At 41.6% G+C, this 19272-nt stretch overlaps 1 protein-coding gene and 1 long non-coding RNA gene across 10 annotated transcripts in view; one reads left to right on the top strand and one right to left on the bottom strand.

Moving 5' to 3' along the window:
- EXTL3 (exostosin like glycosyltransferase 3) overlaps window positions 1-19272 on the bottom strand; it is a 141596-nt gene that overhangs the window by 70019 nt on the left and 52305 nt on the right. For 2 of the 8 annotated variants that reach the window (XM_006737532.3, XM_081810608.1), the window contains exon 1: window positions 15333-15583. The exons of 5 other annotated variants lie outside the window; for them this stretch is intronic. The gene's annotated coding sequence lies outside the window, so the exon portion shown is untranslated. Of the gene's footprint in view, window positions 1-15332; window positions 15584-15867; window positions 16545-19272 lie in introns of those variants that run through there. One more of the 8 variants, XM_031032639.2, reaches the window with a different exon arrangement.
- LOC115942435 (uncharacterized) overlaps window positions 15628-19272 on the top strand; it is a 24900-nt gene continuing 21255 nt past the window's right edge. The window contains exons 1-2 of one of the 2 annotated variants that reach the window (XR_014142197.1): window positions 15628-15780; window positions 17160-17247. This is a non-coding gene — a long non-coding RNA (uncharacterized LOC115942435). The remainder of the gene's footprint in view (window positions 15781-17159; window positions 17248-19272) is intronic. The other variant, XR_004077038.2, reaches the window with a different exon arrangement.

Raw genomic sequence — 19272 nt, 5'->3', positions numbered from 1 at the left:
GGGCTCCCTGCTCGGCAGGGAGTCTGCTTCTCCCTCTGACCCTCCCCCCTCTCATGTACTCCCTCTCTCTCATTCTCTCTCTCTCAAATAAAAATAAATAAAATCTTTAAAAAAAAAAAAAAGAAGATAGTAGGAAGGGAAAAATGAGAGGATGAACCATGAGAGACTATGGACTCTGAGAAACAAACTGAGGGTTTTCGAGGGGAGGGGGGTGGAAGGATGGGTTAGCCCAGCGATGGGTATTAAGGAGGGCACGTATTGCATGGAGCACTGGGTGTTAGACGCAAACAATGAATCATGGAACACTACATCAAAAACTAATGATGTAATGTATGGTGACTAACAAAATAAAATTTTAAAAATAAATAAATAAATAAATAGGAAAAAAAATAAAGACAGTGGTTCTTCACCAGTTCCTCCTTTGTCCTCTTCTCTCAGTCTTCACTTACTAGACCTAGCTAATTAGCTTCAATTATCCCTCCTAACTTAATGACTCAAATTTACCTCTCTAAACTTGACCTCCTCCTGATACCTCTTTTCCATGGTCAGCGACAGAGACATCCACACCTTAAGTACATCTATGATTACAAGGAGGTTACAGTAGTAAGTTTCTTCTCCCACCAAAGAAAGAAAAAAAAATTCTAAATACTTGTACATAAAGATTTACCATTCAAATCATGGCTGACGCCCTACTTTCTACCCTTTCCCTAATCAAAAAATTTTGCTGGTAAATGCAAAGTAGAATTCTTCATCCATTAGCCACTCACTCCAGGGCTTGAAACAAGCTATGTTCCTGGAAAGCAGAAGTGGTCAATAACTCAATTCAAAAGTCCAAGATGTAGGGCGCCTGGGTGGCTCAGTCAGTTAAGCATCCATCTCTTGATTATGGCTTAGGTCATGATCTCAGGGTCCTGGGATGGAACCCTGCATCAGGCTCCATGCTCAGCAGGGAGTCTGCTTCAGGATTCTCTTTCCCTCTCCTTCTTCCCCTCCCCCTGCTCATGCTCTGTCTCTCAAATAAATAAGTCTTTAAAAAACAAAACAAAACAACAAAAGAAACCAAAAGTCCAAAAGGTAAGCTGAGAAGCTGGGGTTTACAGTTCTAATTCAGAATTCTGCATGCACTTGTATTCCCCTCTCATCTTCTCACGCCTATACCTCAACATACCAATGCCCTCTATTATTGCTCTTTCTTTGCAGTGGCCTTCTCTTCTAACATTTCTTATCACAACTGGCAAACTATCAGCAGGAACATTACTTATGATCAGGACTGGGCTTTTAAGAGTTTGAGGATACAAAACCATCCTACTGACTGGACTTTTCTTCTTTTAAAACTAAAACACTCTGATACTGAAACTCCCTGTCATGGATCTGGGATATCTCTCTGTTTATTCAGGTCTTCTTTTATGCTTTTCAGTAAACTTGTATAATTTTCTCCATACCAGAAAAAAATCAACAAAACTATACTAAAGTAAAACACTCAATGGAAGAGAAAAAAAGAAGGGAGGAAAGAAGGGAATGGCTGGTTCCATTCGGGCTGCGATCATATATCATATCTGAAAGGTATGAAGAGAGAATGGGGCAAGAAATGGAAAAACTCAACACTTCCCAGATGTTCCCAAATGAAACTTTCAACTGACTTTAAAATTGTCAATAATTATAATAGCTAACATTTACTGAATGTTTACTGTGTACCCAGTTAAACTTATTATATTCCTTAACACACTTAATCTTCACAACAATCCTATGAAATACATACTACTACAATTCTCACATGAGGAAACCAAAGCACAGAGGTTAGGTAATTTGCCTAAGATCATCCATACTAAATAAAACTTGGCTTCAAATCAAACTCTTAGACCTGCTTTGATGTGAGGGTTGATTTTCGAGTTGCCCACACTCTTAATCCCTTAACCATTATGCTGAACTGCTGTGATATTAATTCAAGGAACACACTGCACATGCACATCATGCATAAATTATTTTAAAATTATCCATATTACGGGCGCCTGGGTGGCTCAGTCGTTAAGCGTCTGCCTTCGGCTCAGGTCATGATCCCAGGGTCCTGGGATCGAGTCCCACATCGGGCTCCCTGCTCTGCGGGAGGCCTGCTTCTCCCTCTCCCGCTCCCCCTGCTTGTGTTCCTGCTCTCGCTATGTCTCTCTCTGTCAAAAAAATAAATAAAATCTTTAAGAAAAAAAAAATTATCCATATTACTATTGCTTTACTGTAACCATGGATAATAATTATAATTACAACCCAGTAATCCTATTTCAGAACCTAAAGCTAACACTATATTCATATTTGAAATATTTAACTGCTCTATCCCAGAAACTAATAATACACTGTATGTTAACTAAATTGAATTTAAATAAAAATTTTTTTAAAAAGAAAAAAAAAGTATGTATCTGCCAAAAAAAAAAAAAAAAAGACAATAATACACTCAGAGCAAAATCTCTTTGCTGGTGTACCTATGACTTACCTGTGTATCTGGGGCATGTAGTACTACTTTTTTTTTTTTCATGTAAGACAAATTGGTCCATCAAGGAAGCAGAATGTCATTACAACCCAGGTGCAGGTTCTACAGAATTATTTGTACATTGCTGCTGTTACTGCCACAAGCCCTTCAAATTAGGTAAACATAGTTCTGTACAGGAAATCATTTCAGCAAGGTTGTTGAAAGCAATATTTCAGAGGCTTTGTTTTGTTTTTAAATACTAACAACCCAAAAGAACATCATTTCCTGATTTCCTACCAAACACAGGCATGACAAACAGCCTGTTATGGCAAGGTAGTACTGAGTTCAAAATCAGGAAGTATGTTAATAAGCACTAAAATAATTCCCCAATACTAGCACTACTGTTAAGAATCTGACTACTCTCGGGCGCCTGGGTGGCTCAGTTGGTTGGGCAACTGCCTTCGGCTCAGGTCATGATCCTGGAGTCCCTGGATCGAGTCCCACATCGGGCTCCCTGCTCGGCAGGGAGTCTGCTTCTCCCTCTGACCCTCCCCCCTCTCATGTGCTCTCTCTCATTCTCTCTCTCTCAAATAAATAAATAAAATCTTTAAAAAAAAAAAAAAAAGAATCTGACTACTCTCTTCTATTGTTCAAAATAACAAAAGGCACTTTCCAGAGAAGCTAACTGTAGATAAAGCATGGCTGGTAAGAACTGCACGTAGGCACTTCACAAGCTAAAGGAGATAGAGGCCATGTGTTGTTGTTGTTGTTTTCCACTAGGATTATTTTTTAAGCTTTTATTTAAATTCCAGTTAGTTAACATATAGTGTAATATTAGTTTCACATGTACAATATAGTGATTCAACACTTGCATACAACACTCAGTACTCATCACACCAAGTGCACTCCTTAATCCCCATCACCTATTTCACCCATTCCCCCACCCACCTCCCCTCTGGTAACCATCAGTTTGTTCTCTATACTTAAGAGTCTGTTTCTCAGTTTGCCTCTCTTTTTTTTCCCTTTGCTTGTTTTGTCTCTTAAATTCCATATGTGAGTGAAATCATATCCATAGTATTTGTCTTTCTCTGACTTATTTCGCTTAGCATAATACTCTCTTGCTCCATTCATGTCACTGCAGATGGCAAGATTTCATTCTTTTTTATGGCTGAGCAATATTCCATTGTGTCTATATATATACCACCTCTTCTTTATCCACGCATCAGTCAGTGGACACTTGGCTGACACTTAGTTTTATAATTTGGCTATTGCAGATAATGCTGCTAACTATAAACATTGGGATGCACGTATCCCTTTGAATTAATGTTTCTGTATTCTTTGGGTAAATACCTAGCAGTGCAATTGCTGGATCGTAGGGTAGTTCTATTTTTAATTTTTTCAGAGTGGCTATACCAGCTTGCATTCTCACCAACACTGCAAGAGGGTTCCCTTTCTGCATCCTTGCCAACATTTGTGTCCAGTGTTAATTTTAGCCATTCCGACAGGTGTGAGGTGACATCTTGTTGTAGTTTTGATTTGTATTTCCCTGATGATGAGTGATGTTGGGAATCTTTTCATGTGTGTTAGCCATCTGTATGTCTTCTTTGGGAAAATGTCTACTCATGTCTTCTGCCCATTTCTTAACTGGATTGTTTTTTTAGGTGTTGAGCTTGAAAAGTTCTGTATAGATTTTGGATACTAACCCTTTATCAGATATGTCAATTGCAAATATCTTCTCCCATTCCATAGGTTGCCTTTTAGTTTTGTTGATTGTTCCTTTCGCTGTGCAGAAGCTTTTTATTTTGATGTAGTCCCAATAGGTTATTTTTGCTTTTGTTTCCCTTGCCTCAGGAGACATCTCAACTAGAAAAATTTGCTACAGCTGTCAAAGAGGTTACTGCCTGTGTTCTCCTCTAGGATTTTTATGGTTTCAGGTCTCACATTTAGGTCTTTAATCCATTTTGAGGTGTTTTTTTGTGTGTGTTTGGTATAAGCCAGTGGTCCAGTTTCACTCTTTTGCATGTAGCTGTCCAGTCTTCCCAACACCATTTGTTCAAGAGACTGTTTTTTTTCCCCACTGAATATTCGTTCCTGCTCTGTTGAAGATTAATTCACCACATAGTTATGGGTTCATTTCTGGGTTTTCTATTCTGTTCCATTGATCTATGTGTCTAGTTTTGTCCCAGTACCATAGTGTTTTGATCACGACAGCTTTGTAATACAGCTTGAAGTCTGGAATTGTGATGCCTCCAGCTTTGCTTTTCTTTTTCAAGGTTGCTTTGGCTATTCAGGGTCTTTTGTGGTTCCATACAAATTTTAGGATTCTTTGTTCTAGCTCTGTGAAAAATGCTGGTGGTATTCTGATAGGGATTGCGTTAAATGTGTAGATTGCTTTGGGTAGAATAGATATTTTAACAATATTTGTTTTTCTAATCCATGAGCATGGAATGTTTTCCCATTTCTTTGTGTTATCTTCAATTTCTTTTATCAGTGTTTTATAGTTTTCAGAGTATAGGTCTTTCACCTCTTTGGTTAGGTTTATTCCTGGGTATCTTATTGGTTTTGGTGCAACTGTAAATGTGACTCCCTCATTTCTCTTTCTGCTGCTTCATTATTAGTGTATAGAAATGCAACTGATTTCTGTACATTGATCTCGTATCCTGCAACATGTATCAGTTCTAGCAGGTTTTTGGGACATGTGTTTTTCACAATATAACAACCACAGTAGCTTATTTACTGGATAAACTCAATCTGGATATAAAATAAGGGAAACAGAAAGTTGTCACCAATTAAAAACCAAAATCAGGTAAGAAAAACTGATTGTACTCTGACCTACTGAGTTGAGAGTCAAGATTAAGATACAATCACAGAGAACCACCATTAAGCCACCCTTATTACAGGGTTTTTAGAAAGAGAAAAACTAGTATTCTTTGGACTCAAGAGCAGATTTCTAAGGCCAAAGATGTTCCACAAATACCACTCACAGACAAATCAAGGTATTAACAAGTAAACAAAGATTCTTGACTAACCCAGGTCACCTGTTTAGTCAGTAATAAACCTGAAACCAGAATTCTCAACACCTTGGGTAAGTCTTCAATTTGAAAATTATGCCATTTCCTATATCTGTTTCCCTTCCCACCAGTTTGGCAACATCCCACAAACCAAAATCATATTGTCTCACCCAGTCAGTTTTTAACTAAGGTTACAAACCAGATTCACAACTCACTCAAGAATTTTCTTCAAACGACAGACCCAGGCTCAGCCTACATTAACTGCATGAGAACTCTGAAGCACGGGGCCCAGGCTCCTGTAGTTTGACAAAACTCCCAGGTGATTTTAACACAGGGCACTCAACTCTAACTCAAAACCACTGACTAACAAAGAATTAATGACAACCCTCATTCAGACTGATGACATCTGAATCAATGTAATTATAGATAACTAAGGAAGACAAACAACAAAACACCTTATTCATGTAAGAATTCTACAGACTACATCATACACCTTTGGAAGGCATGGAAGGTAGGGGAGACTTTCCATTTGTTATAATTATATTTATTTATATTTACATTGTACTCCAGATAACACACTTTACACATATTATCTCATTTCATCCTCACATCAACCATCTGGGGTTAGGTATTATTTATCTTTTACAGATAAAGAAGTGGGAATCATTGACCTATACCCTACTACTCACATGTTTACTATTTGTTTACTCAACACTCGTTTTGTCTTCATTTTACAATAAGCATGTATTAGTTTTGTAAAGAAAAGTATAAGCTTGCTGCAGTCGCTTTAAAGTATACCATACTAGATTTTCAATAAATAATGTGACAATTAGCTTTTTGGAAAAAATAAAGTCAGATTCCTGCATGACAAACCAAATCCAAAAATAAATTCTGATGGATTCTAGAGGGAATTGTAATAAGTGAAACCACAAAAAGAACAAAAAGAATACATGTAATATCATCTCAAAGTACAGCCACATCTATAAGAAATTAAAGAAAAACAGAATCTGTAGAAGTTCGACTACATACGAATCAAAGGCTTCTGTATATTTTTTTTTAAAGGTTTAAACTCAATAAGAAGACTGGGGGAAGCATCTGAAACATAACATTACTTTAAGAGAAGTAAAAGCAATACAACAATGGTCAAAGAAAATAAACAGGAATTACACGCATACCTCATTTTATTTTGCTCATTTAATTGCACTTCACAGATACTGTGTTTTTTACAAGGGGAAGGTTTGTGGCAACCTGAGTCGAACAAGTCTATCTGCCATTTTTCCAACATTTGCTCACTTCATGCGTCTATGTCACATTTGTTAATTCTCAAAATACTTCAAACATTTTCATCATTATTTTGTTAGGGTGATCTGTGATCAGTTGATGTTACTGTTATAATTACTCTGGGGCATCACCAAACCGTGCCCAGCTAAGACGGCAAACTTAATAGATAAATGTGGTGTGTGTTCTGACTTCTCCACCTATGCTGTTCCCTTGTCTTTCCCTCTCCTCGGGCCTCCCTATTCCGAGACACAACAATACTGAAATTACGCCAGTTAAGAACCCTACGGTGGCCCGTAAGTGTTCAAGTGATAGGAAGAGTCACATGTCTCTCACTTAAAATCAAAAGCCAGGAATGATTAGCTTAGTAAGGAAGGCATGCTGAAAGCCGAGATAGACCAAAAGCAAGGCCCCTTGTGCCAACTGGCCAAGTGGTAAATGCAAAGAAAAAATTCTTAAAGGAAATTAAAAGTCTTCACACAAATGATAAGAAAGCAAAATAGCCTTATTGCTGATATAGATGGAGCAAGTGGTGTGGATAGAAGATCAAACAAGCCATATAACATTCTGTTAAACCAAAGCCTAATCCAGAGCAAGGCCCTAACTGTCTTCAATTCTGTGAAGGCTGAGAGAAGCAAGGAAGCTGCAGAAGAAAAGTCTGACGCTAGCAGAGGCTGGTTCCTGGGGTTTAAGGAAATAAGCCATTCCTATAACATCAAAGTGCAAGGTAAAACAGCAAGTGTTGCTGTAGAAACTGCAGCAAGTTATCCAGATCTAGCTCAGATAGTTAATGAAGGTGGCTAAGCTAAACAACAGATTTTTAATGTAGATGAAACAGCTGCCTATTGAAAGATGTCATCTAGGACTTCCATAACTAGAGAAGTCAATGCCTGCCTTCAAAGCTTCAAAGGACAGACTCTCTTGTTAGGAGCCAATGCAGCTAGGCTGAAGTCAATGCTCAATTATCATTGTGAAAATCCTAGGGCCCTTAAGAACTGTGCTAGATCTATTCTGCCTGTGCTCTATAATTGGAAAAAAGCCTAGATGACAGCACATCTGTTTCCAACACGGTTTACTGAATATTCTAAGCACACTGTTGAGACCTACTGCTCAGAAGAAAAGACTCCTTTCAAAATATTACTGTTCACTGACAATGCACCTGGTCACCCGTGACCAAGAGCCCTGATGGAGATGGATGATAAGATTCATGTTGTTTTCATGCCTGCTAACACAACATCCATTCTGCAGCCCACAGATCAAGAAGTCATTTCAACTCTCAAGTCATATTATTTAAAAATATATATATTTTGTGAGGCTATAGCTACCATAGATAGTGATTTCTCTGATGGATCCGGGCAAAGTAAATTGAAAAGCTTCTGGAAAGGATTCACCATTCTAGGTGCCATTAAGAACATTTGTGATTCATGGGAAGATGTCAAAATATCAACATGAACAAGTCTGGGAGAATCTAATTGCAATCTTCATGGAGGACTTGGGGAGGGGAGTTCAAGACTTCAGTGTTGGAAATAACTGCAGATGTAGTGGAAACAGAGAACTAGAATTAGATGTGGAGCCTGAAGATGGGAGTGAACTGCTACAATCTTGTGATAAAACATCAATGGATGAGGAATTGCTTCTTACAGATGAGCAAAGAAAGTAGTTTCTTGAGATAGAAACTACTGGCGAAGATGCTGTGAAGACTGCAGAAATGACAACAAATGGGTTAGAATATTACAGAAACTTAGATGATAAAGTAGTGGCAGGATTTGAGAGGACTGACTCTAGTTTTGAAAGAAGTTCTACTGTGCATAAAATGCAATCAAACAGCATCACATGCTACAGAGAAATTGTTTATGAAAGAAAAGAGTCAACTGATGTGGCAAACTTCACTGCTGTCTTATTTTAAGAAACGGCCACAACCACCCCAGCCTTTAGGACCACCACCCTGATCCATCCATCAGCAGCTGTCAGCACTGAGGCAAGACCCTCCACCAGCAAAAAAGACTGACTTGCTGAAAACTCAGATGACAGCATATTTTAGAAATAAGGTATTTTTTTAATTAAGGCATGTACATTTTTTAGACATAATGCCATTGTACACTGTTCTAATAGATTACGCTGTAGTGTAAACATAACCTTTATATGCACAGGGAAACAAAAAAAATTCATCTGACTTGCTTTATTGTGGTATTTATTGCAGTGATCTGGAACCAAACCTGCAATGTCTCTGAGGTGTGCCAGTATACAAAAAGAAGGGGCCCAAATAATAAATAGTTTTAAATGATTAATTATCCTGGAAATCATAGAAACGTACATAAAACAAGATACAATGACATTTTCCACGTACAGATCAGCAAAGAATTGTAAAATTATAATATATGGTGCTAACCAGGATCAAGGATAACATTCCCACACTCTGCTGCTACGACTGAAAATGGGCACACATTCCAGAACACAATTTGGCAGTAAGTGATAAATGCCCTGAAACTGTGCCCCCAGCTCTAACCCTACAATTCCACTTCCAGAAATTATTATTAGGTAAGAATCACAAATGAGAAAAAGGATTTAACGTCAAGAATATTCACACTACAACATAACAAAGTGTACCACTTAACAAAGTACTGTACATCCCCGCACTACACTGGCAGCTACACACTGTGGCAGGTATTCTTGCTTTTATCAGTTGGAAGGTAAACAGAAAAGTAATTTGCCATTTATAACAGAAGTCTTTAAAATGTTCAGCAATTTCACTTTCTAGGAATGTATTCCGTGTGAACACAGCATTCTTTTTTTTTTTTTAAAGATTTTTTTTTAATTTATTTATTTGAGAGAGAGAGAATGAGAGACAGAGAGCACGAGAGGGAAGAGGGCAGAGGGAGAAGCAGACTCTCTGCTGAGCAGGGAGCCCGATGTGGGACTCGATCCCGGGACTCCAGGATCATGACCTGAGCCGAAGGCAGTCGCTTAACCAACTGAGCCACCCAGGCGCCCGAACACAGCATTCTTTTTAATAGCATAAATAAAAAGAAAAATTTAAATTAAATGTTCAAAATTAGAAGCATGGTTAAGTATCAAGTATGATAAAAATCCATGTCATTAAAATGACTATCAAGCTGTCGATAAGCTTTTTATATAAAATTGGAAAATGTTCACAATATAATGCAAAGTATGGTTTTTATTTTACGCTACGAATGACACAGAGAACTGAAGTAAAAGTGTACTAAGTCATATATAAATCAGCTTTATGACTCAGGCATCCAACTGCAACCTTCATGGGTGAATTCAAATTGAGACTCCAGTTTTGCTGTCCCTCTCTCATTACCGTCTGATTCATCAGGTCCCCTAACTTCACAATTTCTTGTCCTTCTTGACTCCTTATCCTTTTTTAAATCATAAATTAAAGGACTGAACCAAATGACCTCAAAGATCCTTTTAGATTCTTGGACTCCACTGATTTACAACCAACTGGCACACAGAAAGCACATACATACCTATTTTACTGGGGGGTAAAGTATTACCCACATGTCAACTTACGGCAGCAAGGCTCTTCCCAAGACCTTTTGTTTCATCTCCAAGATCTTAAGCATAATGCTTTCTTTGAAGGTACACCCCCTTAATTTTCCACTGAATCCATTAATAACAGGGTCCTCATCAATTACTTTCTAAGCCACAGTGCTTTAATCCTTTACAGCTCCACTTCAGAGATAAAGAACTCATGCTGGGAAGAATAAGTCAAGGCTGGAAAAAACTTCAGGATACAAAAAGATTTTATCAGTCTGGGATATCCAAGCAGATGAAATGTAATAGAGATAAAGGCAAAGTTCAGCACTAGATCCCAAAACTACATGGAAATTATGTGGTTTAACAGTAGCATACACATACACACAGAGTTGTGATTTCAATTGACTATAATTTCAGGTAGTCAAGAATATAGGACTGCTTAGGGAAACACAGACCTTATCATCTTGCTTTTCTGCTTTTTTTTTTTTTTTAAACCTAGTGTCAAAATGGAAAGGAGTAAAGGTTACTCTCTTCTCTGTAACGTGACACTGCATGCTGACTACTATAAGCTGTGCTGAGTCCACTTTAAGAGGGGCATTAACAAAGTAAATGGAGGGCAGAGGACTAAGAAGCTGGAGAGGGCATTTGAAACTGTCGAATAAGAAACATTTGAAGGAAATGGGACTATTTATCCTGTGGAACAGAAGACCTAGGAAAAGGAGAGCAATCTTAATAACTACAGAAGCCCTCAAAGTGAAGTAAATGAGTGAAGTCAGCAGGTAGAGACTTCAGCAAAATGGAGAGTATATTTACCACCTAAGGAAGATTACTACTGTTAGAAATGCGAGCTCTGTATCACTGAATCCTCTAATTTTTTTCCTCAAGAAAAGCCAGAAAGAAATTTTTATGTGAAATCTCCCCATTTCTAAAAGTCCACTCCTAATTTAAGTTTTTGCATAAGCTGGGCAGCCAAATGATACCTGTGCAGGCATCATTTGACCCATGCACACCAGTTTGCAATTTGTGTCTTGGGAAAACATGATGGCTACCTTCCAACATCTGAAGAACTGTCATAGAGAAGAGGCAGAGACTTGTTTTATACTGCCCTAAAAGGTGACAATTACAGAGAGGCCAACCGCACCTCAACAAGGAAAAAGAAAACTAGTCTACAAATTCCAGTGGGCTGCCCAGGAAGGTTCATGTCATTGTACATATTCAAATGGAGACAGGTCAGTAAGTAATAGTGGCCAGATTAAGAATTCTGCACTTATTACCACTGGCCTTGGTCAAATAACTAAACCTCCCTACATCTCAGTTTTCTTTCTTACCTTCCCTTCCCCTCAAAAGAAGAAATAGTGTTAATATTTAGCCTCCTATCTCTCAGAGTTACTGTAAAGATCAAAACCCATGTAACAAAGAAATATATGAAAGTACTGTATGATGGCAAAGAACTACAGTAATTAAGACATTATTGGGGCGCCTGCGTGGCACAGTCGTTAAGTGCCTGCCTTCGGCTCAGGTCATGATCCCAGGGTCCTGGGATCGAGCCCCATGTCGGGCTCCCTGCTCAGCAGAGAGCCTGCTTCTCCCTCTCCCACTCCCCTGCTTGTGTTCCCTCTCTCGCGGTCTCTCTCTGTCAAATAAATAAATAAATAAAATCTTTTTTTTTTTTTTAAAGATTTTATTTATTTATTCATGAGAGACAGAGAGAGAGAGAGAGAGGCAGAGGCAGAGGGAAAAGCAGGCTCCCCACAGAGCAGGGAGCCTGATGCGGGACTCGATCCCAGGACCCTGGGATCATGACCTGAGCCGAAGGCAGACGCTTAACCGACTGAGCCACCCAGGCGTCCCTAAATAAATAAAATCTTAAAAAAAAAAAAGACGTTATTGTAACCTGCCATCATAAGGTATTTATGTATTTCTTTTATTATACAAACTAAGGGTATATTCCCAATCTAATTCATTTCCTCCCACAGAATATCAAACATTTGTTGAAAAAATGTTTAAAATATGTTAAATGTTGGAGAACAAGGTTAAAACGATAACAATATAAGAAGACAGGATAACAGAGAAAACAGTCACCAAAGCAAACATCCAGGATGGTAATCATTAACATCACTGACCAGTCTAAAAGGTATTGCACAGAAGTGGAGGAATTCACAAAAGTAAGGTCATGTGTATGAGGGACTGATGCACTAGGGCAGGCATTGGTCAACTACAGCCAGCTGCCTGTTTTGTAAATAAAGTTACACTGGAACACAGCCTTGCTCAGTCAGTTATGGATTATATGTAGGTACTACTGTATGTACTTATTGTATATATGTATTATGTATATGCTGCTTTCGCTCTACAACAGCAGAGCTGAATAGCTGCAAAACCTAAAATAGTTATTATTTGGTCCTTTACAGAAAAAGTTTACCTACTTTTCTGTAAAAGCACTCTTAGGTTACAAACCACACAGGTGGCTGAATGCTGAGATAGTTCATCTTCCTATGGCTCCCTCCCTAGGATTTTACTGGGTCATTTTGATGCATGTGAGCAAAATCCCACACTAAACATTACGGCTTGAGTGTAGAGGACATAAATGTGCACTAAATAGAGACTCCATATTCCTCTTACACACTCAAGATTACAAAATGTTTAATACTGCCTCTCTTCCACCTAGTAACATCACCAAAGATATGTGAAAAATTCCCAATGTACAAGGAGTGTGGGACTGGCTCAGGCAGGAAAAGATCATGCTTATAGGTGAACCTACCTCTGTCCCTCTTAAGTTCTCAAACTCACATGTGTCTGAGCTCCAATATTTTCATAGAACATACATATGCGTGAAAAATCCTCTTTCCTCTTAGTTATCCAATCATTACAGGTTTTCAAAAGGGTTACCAAAATTTAAGAGGGAATAAAAATAAAATGGAAATAAATATGCTAACAGAAGTTTTCTGATATAAACTTAATATCCAGCAGAAATAAGTGCACAGTTTTAGGACTTTATGAAAGATTCATATTCCCTGCCTCACTCTGAAGTTATCACATGCAGTCACTCAAATCTCTACCAACAGTAGATCTAGAGGGATCTTCATTTTCCTAATGCCTGACTCTACTTCTATTTCAGGCACTATTTCCAACCCTCCTCCAGGGCATTATTTGCCAGTCTCACCTCTGATAGGGACCAAACACACAGCCCTGACACCACCTCACTCCTGCACCACCCCTCAATGACTTTTTCACTCAACAGATAGCCTAGTGCCCAGAGGGAAAGGGTATGTCCTTATCTAATCCCCACATTCTCTGACAGCTTCCAACCATCCTTTGAACCTTCCACTGTGTCCTAGAAGTCCACTACTCAGGCTTAATCCCTACCTATTTCTCTCTAACCTGTTCATTTAAAGTCTTTTTACTCATAGGTTAAAACTCTGAGGCCTAATCATTAAAAGATTCAAACTACACGCCAAACATTTAATGCCAGTTTTTTCCCTAGAAAATGGAGACAAATATGAAGGAATGAAGACACACTCTTGACAATCATTTGGTTAGGAGGCATGCCCCCTGAGAGCACTGACCGTATCTTAGGTATTAAATAAATGTTTCAAGATTCCAATGATCCACAATTCTAATTCTCCTCTAGAAAGCATTTTAGCGAGTATCCCACACACTTATGAGTACTTATGATTCCTCAGGCTCCCCTAGAGGTGGAAGATCAGGAAATTCCCACAGGATAAGGTATTTTTAACTCACCAAATTAGAGTTTTAGATGACAGCCTTTCCTTCATCAGGAAATATTTAAAAGTCCCCCTGCTAAATAAGTTGTTTAGAATGCTTAGCTTCACTCAAGACTATCAAGGCCCTACAGGTTACTATCCCAGGAACTCCAGATATACTGTGTAATAACTGTAGATAGAGTGCAAGACTAATCTTGAGCAAAACAGGGGGAAATGCAGATAGTCTCCATGACCGCAACACACAAAGATCTTTTTAAAACAAAACATGGGGAGCCCAGCCTTCAAAACTGAAGCTACCTAATTAGAGAGAAAAAAGGACAAAGTGAGGGGAAGAACTGCTAAAGACACCTCTTAAGTAATCATATATGGGGAAAAAAAATGGACATATGTTGTTCTGCATTTCCTCCTCCTCCTCCATAGGAGTTGAACTAAGAGGACTTGACGAAGCCCTTAGAATTTTTTAAAAGGAAAGAAAAGAAGTCCAGATCCACCAAATTCAAGTCTTTTGAGAGCTACAGATATACAAAGTGGAACTGAACCACTGGCTCAATGTGGAGAAGAGATAAACACACTATCTGCAGTCTGGCAGCCCTGCCTGATCTTCAAAGGGCTCGGGATTTGTCCTCTCCCCTGCAGCGCGCGGGTCGGGTCACCCGGCTAAGATTTCAGTAGTGTAGACAAGCACTCCGCAACCCCTCTCCTGTCCAGGCAGCACTAGGCCCATCGCTACAGAGCTGGACCTGTGCTCCAAGAGTCCCAGATGCAGAGAACAGTGGCACCTGGACCCTAGGACAGGAAGTGGCTATTCTGACTGCGGGCTTACGATCAAAGGAGGTGAACCCCGTGAAAAGCACCAGAGGAGGAGCAGCTGCAGGCAACTGTGTCTGAACGCAGCGCAAAGCAGATGGTGGGAGTGTGTGCACGGGGAACATGGGAGGGGGGCAGACCTGGGCAGCCCCTTAGTCGACAGATGCTCTTACCCAAGCACCTGGACAAACACAGGGGGCAAAAGAAAGGTGGAGGGCTTAGGCAGCAGAAAAGGGTGCACAGTTGAAGCCGAGCTTCCAGAAAAAGAGGTGGAGGTGGGTACGCGGCAACCCGAACTGGGGCTACAAGGGACGCCGGGAGAAGGGAGGGTCGTGTTGGGAGCCCCCGGAGCCCGGTTACCCCTCCTCGCTGGTGGCTAAGGCCCTGGAGGTCCTCTCCCCAAGCCCCCGAGACGGCTGGGAAGGCCTACTCCGAGGCTGCACGCCCCTGCCGCGCAGGGCTGCAGCCTCCCTCGGGCTCCCGCGGCCCCGGCACTGCAAGACCCGGTCCCTCCCACCCTGTGCCCAGCGCTCGGGGCCAGCCCCCGATCCCTACCACGAGCGCTTCCGGGCCGCCGCCCCCGGCTGCTCGGAGCTCCAGCCGCCGCCGCCGCCAGGAGTGCGACAGGCTTCCAGTTCAGGGACGAGCCGCCGCCGCCGCCTGCGCGAAACTCGGGTACCCAAGAGCCGCTCTCTCCGCTTGCCGCCCGCCTTCCAGGCCGCGCCGGATCCCCCGCTCCCCCTGCCGGCGAGCAGCCATTTCCGACAAGCGACTGCGGAACTTGCCGAAGTGCGCGGGGCCGGAAATGGCCGAACCTGGGCGCTCACGAGCCCGGGAGGCGTGGGGAGGGGGGGCGGTCGCCACTTTCCGGACAGCGCCCGAAGGGCCGCCGAGGCCTCGGGCTCCGCCGCGGGACTCGCCTGAGTCCGGGAGCGGCGGCAGCGGCGGCGCCGGGGATTGTGGGAAACGCGCGGCGAAAGCGAGGACGAGGGCGGCTGGCCGGGTGAGCGGGAAGAAAGGGCGCGGTGGGCCCCGCTGAGCCCTCAGGCCAGCGCCCTACAAATGCCCCTCGCCCTTGAGAAAAACCTACCTGGGGAGTGCGGAGAGAATGTCTCCGATAGTTCTGGAACGGGTTCCGACTCCGAGAGCCTCAGCCGCTTCGAGCGGGCCCGTGAAACCAAGTCCAAAAATAAACCCATATCGGTAGAAAAGGCCTTCCTAAAAGAGCTGACCGTCGCCAGCAATGGTCTGGAGTTTTGAAAACACTTTGAATATAACAACAAAGAAAAGGCCAGGCAGCTTGGATGCTTAACAAAACAACAAAAACCCCCGGGGCTTTACAAAAACAATAGCTTAATCCAGTCGTGTGGCAAGATCAACCAAAACTGGGAGGAAAAAGCAATACCGTTTGAAATACTGAAGAGCCAATCCCTGTGAACCTAAAAGGGCACCTCTTCCACAATCCTAAAAGACACTCCTCACACCTGCAAAGTCAGGACAAGACTTTTTGGCTAACTGAAACAATGCGGGGTGGGCGAAGAAACTCTACCAATCCTAAAAGACACACCTGACCATTATATTTAACTCAAGAAGGAGTTTAAACGTTACTTAAGATCTATAAATGCAATAGAATCCAAGATCAAATTTGCTTCGGTATTTTCTTAACATGTTTTTAATCCCCAAATGAGCAGGGCTTCTACTCCAGGGTTTCCTGAGTAGGGAACCCAAACCACACCAGAACCTGGAGTAGCTGGGGAGGGCCAGGGGCCGACTCCTATCCCTGTCCGTGGGTGGTCTGGCACTCTAGCCGAACTGCACCCCCCGCCCCCGAGACAGCTCCACAGCTACCATATCCCACCCATACACCCTTCCTGGTGGAGCCCAGGCCCACGCTCTAGCTAGGAGGCCGAGAAAACACTGAAGATTGATTAGTTTCCCACAGGGGACGGTTTGAGCTCAGGAGTCCATCCGCAAAACAAAACTTTTAAAAACTTAGCAAACTGTTTTCCAGAACACACCTTTCATCCCTCTTTCTGATCCTCCTTTTTCTTCTTTCCTGACACCTCCTTACTCACCCCTATTTCCCTTTCTCCTCATACCTCACTGTTTTCCTCACCTTTATTACTTTATGGTAATAATTTATCTCTATGAACAAATATTCAAAGTCCTACCACCATCATGTATGTACAAAAACCTGACTAACTTTTACCGGTGTGTTCAAGAAAGGGGCGGGGCGGTGGGGGCGGGGAGAAGCAAATTTTTAAAAATCAGAAACATTCCAGGAAATGAAAATGAGGAAGACTTGCCCAAATACCCTGAATAATCTAAAGCTGTCTTTTTTCCTTTCTCTCTCTCTCTCTCTCTCTCTCTTTTTTTAAACAGCTCATCTTCCTGGCTCTCCTCCAGGGCTCCGTGGCAGCAGGCAGAAGTCTGGCAGTGTGGGAGGAGACACAGAAGCCCAGAAGCCACGGTAAGAATTAGAAGGTATTGGTTCATCTCCACAGTGACAAGAGAGGACCTGCAGATAGCTGCTACCTAGAGGACTCAGCCTAAATATCTCCTTACACATCTGAGTGACTTAACACATTGTTGCCCCTATGGTTGATTTCTTTGATGCTTCAGATAGTCAAGCTTTAAAAAGAAAAAGGATACCCAACCAAAATTTGGTGTATCCTTGACTTCACTGGAGCCCTGGGTGCTAACCATCCTCTTCCTTTGGATCTTTTGAGCCTGTCCTCTCTTGCTTCTCCTTTTTTTTTTTTTTTCTTAAAGATTTTATTTATTTATTTGACAGAGAGACAGCGAGAGCAGGAACACAAGCAGGGGGAGTGGGAGAGGGAGAAGCAGGCTTCCTGCCGAGCAGGGAGCCCGATGTGGGACTCGATCCCAGGACCCTGGGATCATGACCTGAGCCGAAGGCAGACGCTTAACGACTGAGCCACCCAGGCGCCCACTTGCTTCTCCTTCTTCCTCTCAAACAGTTCTAGCTCAGTCTCTTCCTCTGGCTCCTGTTCCTTCTCCTGACTCCTAAGAGGTGTTGTTCCCTGAAAAGATATGACGGGCTACTTTCTGATTCCTCTCCACACTCTCTTTGTTGCCAATGTCAACAGCTCCCTTGCATCATGTGCATGTACCTCTAAGCAGATTCCTCCCTACAGCACTCTGGTCCCTGTCTTCAAGCTGCATTCCAGACATCAGCACACCATCATCATCATCCTATTAATACATGTTTTATGAATACTTAATTGCCAAGCAATAAGCTAAACCCTTTATAGGCATTGTCTCATTTTAACCCTTATCAATGTATAGATGGGGAGCTGAGACTTAAAGAAGCCAAATAAATAAGATGCCAAAGATCACAGAGTGGGATGCAAAGTACAAATGGAACTCCAAGTCCTCTGGACTCCAAAGCCAGTATTCTTGACCAGAGCAATCTGATTGTCTCACCAGGACTTTAAACTTAATATATCCCACGCTGAACTCATTTTTACTCCCCCGCCTTTGCTCTCCTCAAATGTCCTTATTTGTAATGGTGTTACCATTATCTGTCCTAACATAAAAACTCAAAACCTGGCACCATCTTGATTTCTCTCTTTACCCTCATGTTAAATCAATTTCTAAGACTTAACAATTTCACCTACAGGCTCTCTACCACCTCTTCTCTGCAGTCCCACACTTTGTTCCCTGATCCAAGTCCTGTTGCCTTAACTCTGCAGTTTCTGGCTTGGAAATACAATCACATTCACAGTGGCTGTCCTGAAAAAAGAAAGCTAAGACAACAGGATATGCAGTGACGCTAGTCTTCACTGATCTCTCCATATTGTGACGTTTTACAGCATTTATTGTCTCTACTTTGCATTTTGGAACTCAATCAAATAGTTTTGCATTGTTATTTAACTGTCATGTATGCAGATACTTATATGCTTCAAGGAACCCAGGGTGCCTTTGGTACCAAACAGCAGGAGCCTATGGGTCTTCTCTCTAGAGCACAGTCATATGGACTCTGCAATGCCCAGTCTCCCTCTTTTCGTTCCAGATTTTAAATTCCTGGAAAAGAGACACGATTGTCCTGGCCTGGGTCCTGTGCTGACCCCTTGATCAATCAGCTTTGGCTAAGCAGCAGGTCAGCCTTGTCTAAGTACAGCAATTAGAGCCTCTCCTATAAATAGGGCATGTTTTCAGAAAAGGAAAAGGCATACACCATTGTTTACTTGTTTATTCATTCATTCCATCAACAAATAGTTGAGCACCCTCTCAAAATATATGCAGGGTTTTTTGCATGTATGCAAAATGTTTAAAACATAACCCTACCCTCACACTATGAAACTCATAACATAAAAAGATAAGAAATTGCTGGAGTGGTGGGGGGTGGGAGGGATGGGGTGGCTGGGTGATAGACATTGGGGAGGGTATGTGCTATGGTGGAGGGTATGTGCTATGGTGAGCACTGTGAATTGTGCAAGACTGTTGAATCACAGATCTGTACCTCTGAAAT

This window comes from Leptonychotes weddellii, chromosome 2, assembly GCF_054177405.1.
Source record: "Leptonychotes weddellii isolate Sample4059 chromosome 2, ASM5417740v2, whole genome shotgun sequence".
NCBI lineage: Eukaryota > Metazoa > Chordata > Mammalia > Carnivora > Phocidae > Leptonychotes > Leptonychotes weddellii.
This window is presented reverse-complemented; position numbering and strand designations above follow the sequence as displayed.